The sequence below is a fragment of the Silene latifolia genome, chromosome 5 (genome assembly GCF_048544455.1).
Source record: "Silene latifolia isolate original U9 population chromosome 5, ASM4854445v1, whole genome shotgun sequence".
Taxonomy (NCBI): Eukaryota; Viridiplantae; Streptophyta; class Magnoliopsida; order Caryophyllales; family Caryophyllaceae; genus Silene; species Silene latifolia.
In genome coordinates this window covers 23,353,315-23,359,746 of record NC_133530.1, presented here as the reverse complement: position 1 = coordinate 23,359,746, position 6,432 = coordinate 23,353,315, and the positions used below count along the sequence as shown (strand labels likewise).

At 33.1% G+C, this 6,432-nt stretch overlaps 1 long non-coding RNA gene across 1 annotated transcript; it reads left to right on the top strand.

Moving 5' to 3' along the window:
• Window positions 1-1,091: 1,091 nt before the first annotated feature.
• LOC141655993 (uncharacterized) lies at window positions 1,092-3,492 on the top strand. Its single transcript, XR_012548278.1, has 3 exons — window positions 1,092-1,209; window positions 3,012-3,109; window positions 3,270-3,492. It is a non-coding gene; the product is annotated as an uncharacterized LOC141655993 (long non-coding RNA).
• The last annotated feature ends 2,940 nt before the right edge of the window (window positions 3,493-6,432 follow it).

Genomic DNA, 6,432 nt, shown 5'->3' with positions numbered 1-6,432 from the left:
ATTGACATCTAGGGAATACAATATTTCATTGTTCCATACATACTAATATCTAAGTCCTTGAACTTTCTCAAGAATAATTTTGAAACTAAATTAAAATACTGTTTTATATATACCCGTGCTACTTTGCACGGGTTTTAAACTACTTAAAAGTATAATAGAAAAACCACTAGATATTCTATTGTACACGTGTCGCATTACTGTGCAACGATTTCCCACCTAACACTATTTTCTTAACTCTAACCCTAATTCTAATACTGCAACCTTTCTTAAATCCGTCTCTGACTTCCTCTTCGCATTATTGTGCAACGATTATCCTCAACTGCTCAGCCGTTCACTTCTCTTCATATTCGGTTTCTCCATCATCTACACCCTTCATGTTCTACATGATTTATATCGGTTGAGGAAGCAATTTGCAACAGTTTATCATGTTTCTATAGATCACAATTTACAATCAAACAGGTAATTAATTAGCATCATGTTATCTTTTATAGTTAAGAGTTTCATCGGGCAAGGTAGATAATTCGTTACTGTGTGTAAACCAAACTAAGCAAATTATTCCATGCACTCATTTTTTTTCATCATTAGGGTAAATATTGAATTACTCTATATAGAAATCGGACAAGATGGAAGATTCGTCATCAAAGAGTGACTTTGCCTCAAGCTACTCATTATCGGCTCATCATGATCATCAATTACTCATTTACCCTGTAGTTGTATATTCACAGGTAACTATTTTTTTTAATTATTTGCTCTACTATTTTCTCATCTATTTCTATTCATTTACTTGAATACACTTTTATATTTTATACACGCCAACAAAATGAAAACTTGTGTTGTGGTGCAGCCCTGACACCCACTATTACTTTGCTTGAATACTCCCTCTGTCTTATTTGTTGTCCTTTCTCATTTTGGGTGTCTCGGTAAATTGTTGTACTTTCTATTTTAATAATGAACATGAAGAGCAATTTGATCATTCACACTCAATTTATTACACTTGTCATTTAGTAATTGGTCCGCTCCTATTTCCTTGGTCTTTATACCAAAAGGAATGGACTACAATTGACGGGACCGGAGGGAGTGCATTTTTGTGCATTCTAATTGTTTGATAAATTAACAGAATAAGAATGAACTCCAATTTGAAGACTTTGGCTCCTAACTGATGGAAGACGATGTTCTTGAGGCTGGGCTTCGAACCTTCTACGGCATTTGGTAAATTCAACATCCCATACTGTTTTTTAATGGTTATTTAATTGATTTTAGACTGTAATTTCACAGTTTGAAATATTGATCCATATCCGACTATCTTCTATGTTTGATAGTGTGTAGACTTAATATCATTTACAATATTGTAATGGATGCTGAGGCTTGCTTGTGACAAATTAGTTTTAATATTTGTTGATTTTCATGCAATTCGCTTGCTTGTGACTTGATTTCATTTGCAATATTTCGTCATGTTGTTATACGACCTACATTAGCTATACTCTTTCAAACAAACAAGGGGTTTTTAAAACCGGTTTGTCTTACATAGCAACTAACCAAATAATAAAGCACTTGATTTAGCTTTAGGTCCATAATCCATATCAAATAAATAAATCAGAGGCTTTAGAGAAGTTGATAAAAATTCGCAAGATCAGTGAACTATTACTGTATATTCATCTATATCCTCAAGATCAATGAGGCTTTAGAGAAGTTGATAAATTGTTTTTAACGGATCTGCGAGGTCAAATTGTTGCACTGAAGACACATTGGTTATGCTCTATATTCATTTATTGTCTTTCAAGATAGTAAGTTTTTGATGTCGAGCTACTTATTTCTGAGTCGAGATGACCAAATTTCAATCAAATGTAGCCATCTATAAGGAAATATGAGATCAAGCCTGAGCAACAAATCTTCCAACAAATGGGGGTCACTTGATTTTCAGCTTATGTGTTCTTACTTGCGATCATTTTTATAGCTTTTCATATTTTAGTCCATAGGAGTTAGTGTTTTTGTTATGCCTGTTCTATTCAGTAGGTGAATTTTACCAATTGAGGTGTAAATAAAACTCCCACTACCATCTTATGTAGAGTTCATTAGCTGATATCCTCATTAAATTCACATTCTAATAATGTACCAATTCAATAACTGATATCTTCTACTTTTCCGAGTTTATAAACTCCATCTAATTCTCAAGTCGAATAACAGTCCGGTTTCTAGGTATGATACAACAGGGTATTATGTTAGGTTAACCTTCCGAATTCTAATCGTCATTAAATTTTCCATTTCAAATTTGCTTGCATCGTGGTTTTATTTCCCACATTTGTGTTCAAATTTGATTACACCAAAATCCAGTTTTCATGTTTTACTTACTGTGTTGGAGGACCTCAGAATGAAATTTTACTGGCACGATGGTCGTTTTAATAGTAGGGTCATCTAATTATTACCTTATATGCTGAATTTTAATTGCTGAATGGACCTCAAAATGCTGAATACTCCTTCTCTATCACTCAGTTATTGGTATATATGATGGTCTTTTAAACAAGTACTCCGTATTTAGTACGTTGTATTATGTTATTTTTGTGCATCGAGTACTCCTAAATGTTTTCACATTGTTAAAAATAATGTAATTTTATCTTAGTATATAAATTAGCACAAACTGCTTTCCTTCTTACCATTAATTTTGATAGAACATGTTTATGGCGTACTAAGCAATCTTTGTTAAAATGTTCAGGGCTTTGTTTACACCAACCCCTCCCTCCTATAGGGCTTTGTTTATTCTCTTTTATGAAAAACACTGATGAGTATTATAAGGTTGAAATTTTTGTCTTTATTGAGTTTATATTTTCTTTATCTGACTTACATTTCTTTTAGAAGGTTTTCTTGCAATTCTAGCTTTCTTAGGATCATTGTTCTTAAAGTTTGGGTGCTCTTTTGACGATGATTAGATTAGATTTCTGTATGTGTAAAAGATTATGATACTCTGTTAAATTTAGATGTAGTGTCTGATTCATATTCTTCATATAACTCTGCAGAGCAATTCAGCAATTCAAAATGTTTGTGATACAAGTACTTACTAATCAATTCAAACCTAAACTTCAGAGTTTTCAAAGGAACGCCAAACACTCGTGAGGTAATTGAGTAACCCTACATTCCTACTTGAGTGAGTTGAGTCTATGCCAAAGTTGACATACGGAGTATATAGAAGTAATAGAGCCGTGGAGTATTTACTTAACCGCGTTTGGTACATAAGCTCACTCAATCTTACATAATTCTTTATGCTTGATTGTCAGGTCTCGGAGAGTGAGCAGGGCTGGCGGCTTCGACAAATTGAGAAGACTCTTAGTCTAAAGCTTAAATTAATCCATCACGTTTTACATTGTTAATTTTGTGTTATTTTATGACAACCTTAGCTTAATAAGTACCAATGTTTATCAATTTTAACCAAAATAATTGCATGTTGTTCAAGTGTCATCTACTATTTTTTCTTTTTGCACGAATTATAATATAAGACGACACGTGTGATGGTCCATTTTTATAAAATATTATTCATTCATTGCTAATAAATGGTTATCTTTTTTTCATTGACATCACAAGATTCATTATTTTCATATATATATTCGGTACACACTCTTATATAAGTGGTTAAAACTTCTTTAGAATAATTTTGAGACCAAAATCTAAATACTATTTTATATATACCCGTGCAATTTTGCACGGGTTTTAAACTAGTTAAGTTATTACTCCCTCCTATTCATTTTAGAGTAAATTATCAATTACACCCACGTCAAATACACATTTTTACATTAACTCCCACGTCAAATTTTTTTTTTAAATTACACCCACGTTAATGGCTCAGGTTAAAAATTGCACCCCATCCCATTTTCAGGTGAAAAACTGTGTAAAATGACATATTTGCCCCCGCGTGTTTCTAATTGTGAATCAACCTGTTATCTCTTCATTCACTTCCCCCCTTTCACTGTTAACCCTAATTTCATCCAAAATATTTCCCCAAAATCGTCCCCTTTCAAATTCCCCCAATTAAATCTTAATTATTAGTATATTGATCATCCGTCACCATCAATCACGTTAGTAATCATCTGCGACTTTATCCTAATTTTTTATCCTAATTTGCGACTTTATCTTTGCATTTCTGGGTTTGAATTGTACTCTTGTTTCTTTATGCATTTCTGGGTTTGGTTTGTATTTCTGGGTTTTTTTCTTTGTTTTTTACCCTAATTTCTTGGTTTATAATTGATGGGCATTCTGAGGAATTGATGTAACAGAAGCCGCCCTTGAATCATTTGGACCTTCAGAGGGGGAAAGTGAAGTTGTACTGCGTGACAACAATGCGCAAAAGGAGACGTCTTTCTGATTTTCTTGGTTTTCAATTTCTTGATTAATTTTGGTCATTGATGGCTATTAAATTAGGTTATTTCATTTACGTTCGTATGTTTGGTCTGTTGCAGGAATGGTTGCCGATAAACGGGAGGAACTGAAACAGCTCATTAAATACAAATTAATAAAATTCAACACATTGAACAAAAACAAAACAATGGGGAATGAATTACCTTGAGGATTAGTAACACAATGAAGGAAATCAAATTAGGGGAAATATAAGAGAGAAGGATGAAGAAGGGAAGGGAATGAGAGAGTAAACATCAAACACACACAAGGTTAATAAAGAAAGGCAGAAGGGCAAAATCGTCCTAAAAATATGTTTTATCCCAGAAATTTTGAAAATTGACGGAAATTTGGCCGGATTCCGATATTGGGTGCAATTTGTAAACTGAGCAATTAACTTGGGTGTAATTTAATAAAAAAATTTGACGTGGGAGTTAATGTAAAAATGTGTATTTGACGTGGGTGTAATTGATAATTTACTCTTCATTTTAACTCTCCCCTTTTAAAAGGACACGCAAATTAAGGGTATGATTACTTTATTGTAAAGTATTGTGGTGGTGTAAGGTAATTGGAGAGAGGGAAGGTATTATTGTGGGGTAAGATGATTAAAATAAGTATTGTTGTGGGGTAAGGTGATTAAAATAAGATAAAGTATGAGTATTGTGGGGTATTGTTGTGGGGTAAGGTGATTAAAATAAGTATAAAACTTTATTAAATAAGGAAAGGGGGAGAGTTATATGAATAGATGAAAAAGAAAAGGGGGGAGAGTTAAAATGAATAAGAGAAAGTATTTTGATACCTAATATTTAGGTTAGTTAGGTCTAATGATTTGAGATCATGGGATGATGCGTGTCGTCTATGATCCCACTTCTTCCTATAGTTGTAGAATTTAGTTGAGTGTAAGCCTATTTAACGGCTCTAGGTATATTTTGTTTATTTGAGTAAGTTAACGAGAACTTATTCCATATATTTCACTCTCTTCTCATTTTTAGTCTATCAAAAACCTCGAATTCTCTGGTATTTATAAAATCCTAGCAAGAACCCTCAATTTCCAAACCATTTAAGAACTCATACCCTATTTTATATTTAAAGCCTCTTTCAATTCGGGTAAAAACTCGAGGATAGATGACCATCTTGACCTGTAGAGGTACTCCGCGAAAACCCTGACTCGCAACACTTGCCATGGATCATTAATAAGTAGAACAGATAATTCACTTTACATCTAATTAAATCATAAGTACGACAGATAACTCACTTTACATCTAATTATTTTTAATTTAATTTCTTAAATCATCATTATGCGATCATCTCGTTGTTACCGGCATTCTCTCGCTTTTCGATTAATCGCTAAGTTCTTTGATCATCATTTTATAATAGTTGAAGTTGTCAAATATTACTTCAATTGTGTAATTAGTTGATTGTGAAATGATTAATTGATCTATGACCTAGATTTGATTTGTAGTGGTTTAGATGTAAAGGTATATTAATTCTTTCGTCGAGTGAGAATTGTGGTTAGATTAGCATTTTAACTGTCGCAATTGTAAAATGTTATTTCGATTGTTTAATTAGTTGATTTTGTATGGTATAATATGGGATAGCTTCAGTTTTGGGCACACATTAGGAAATCTCATATAATATATCTACACTAATCTATATATAGAATCAAAAAAAAAAAACTGAAATTAAAAAGCAGACAAAATAATTTGTGTGCTTTTCACAAATACGAGCTGCCATCATTAGTAGAAGGACCATGGCTAATTGCGACACACAAGAATCTGAGGTCTAATAAACTCGAGAAACAAACATTCCGTACAAACAGTAATTCCTACATCAAGACAATCCCTGAATTAAACAAAAACATTATTGTCGTTGCGTCTCAAGGCTGGTTGATCTTGAGAGACCGCAAAGATTACAACATCTATTCTATTTGGAACCCTGTTACCTCCCAGTTTTTACGTCTCCCGAAGTTGTTATCAGCCCCTGAACTAGAAGATGATAATCAACCCTCAGTGTGCCTCTTGACGGAGTCCCTTGACCTTGATAATTGAAGAG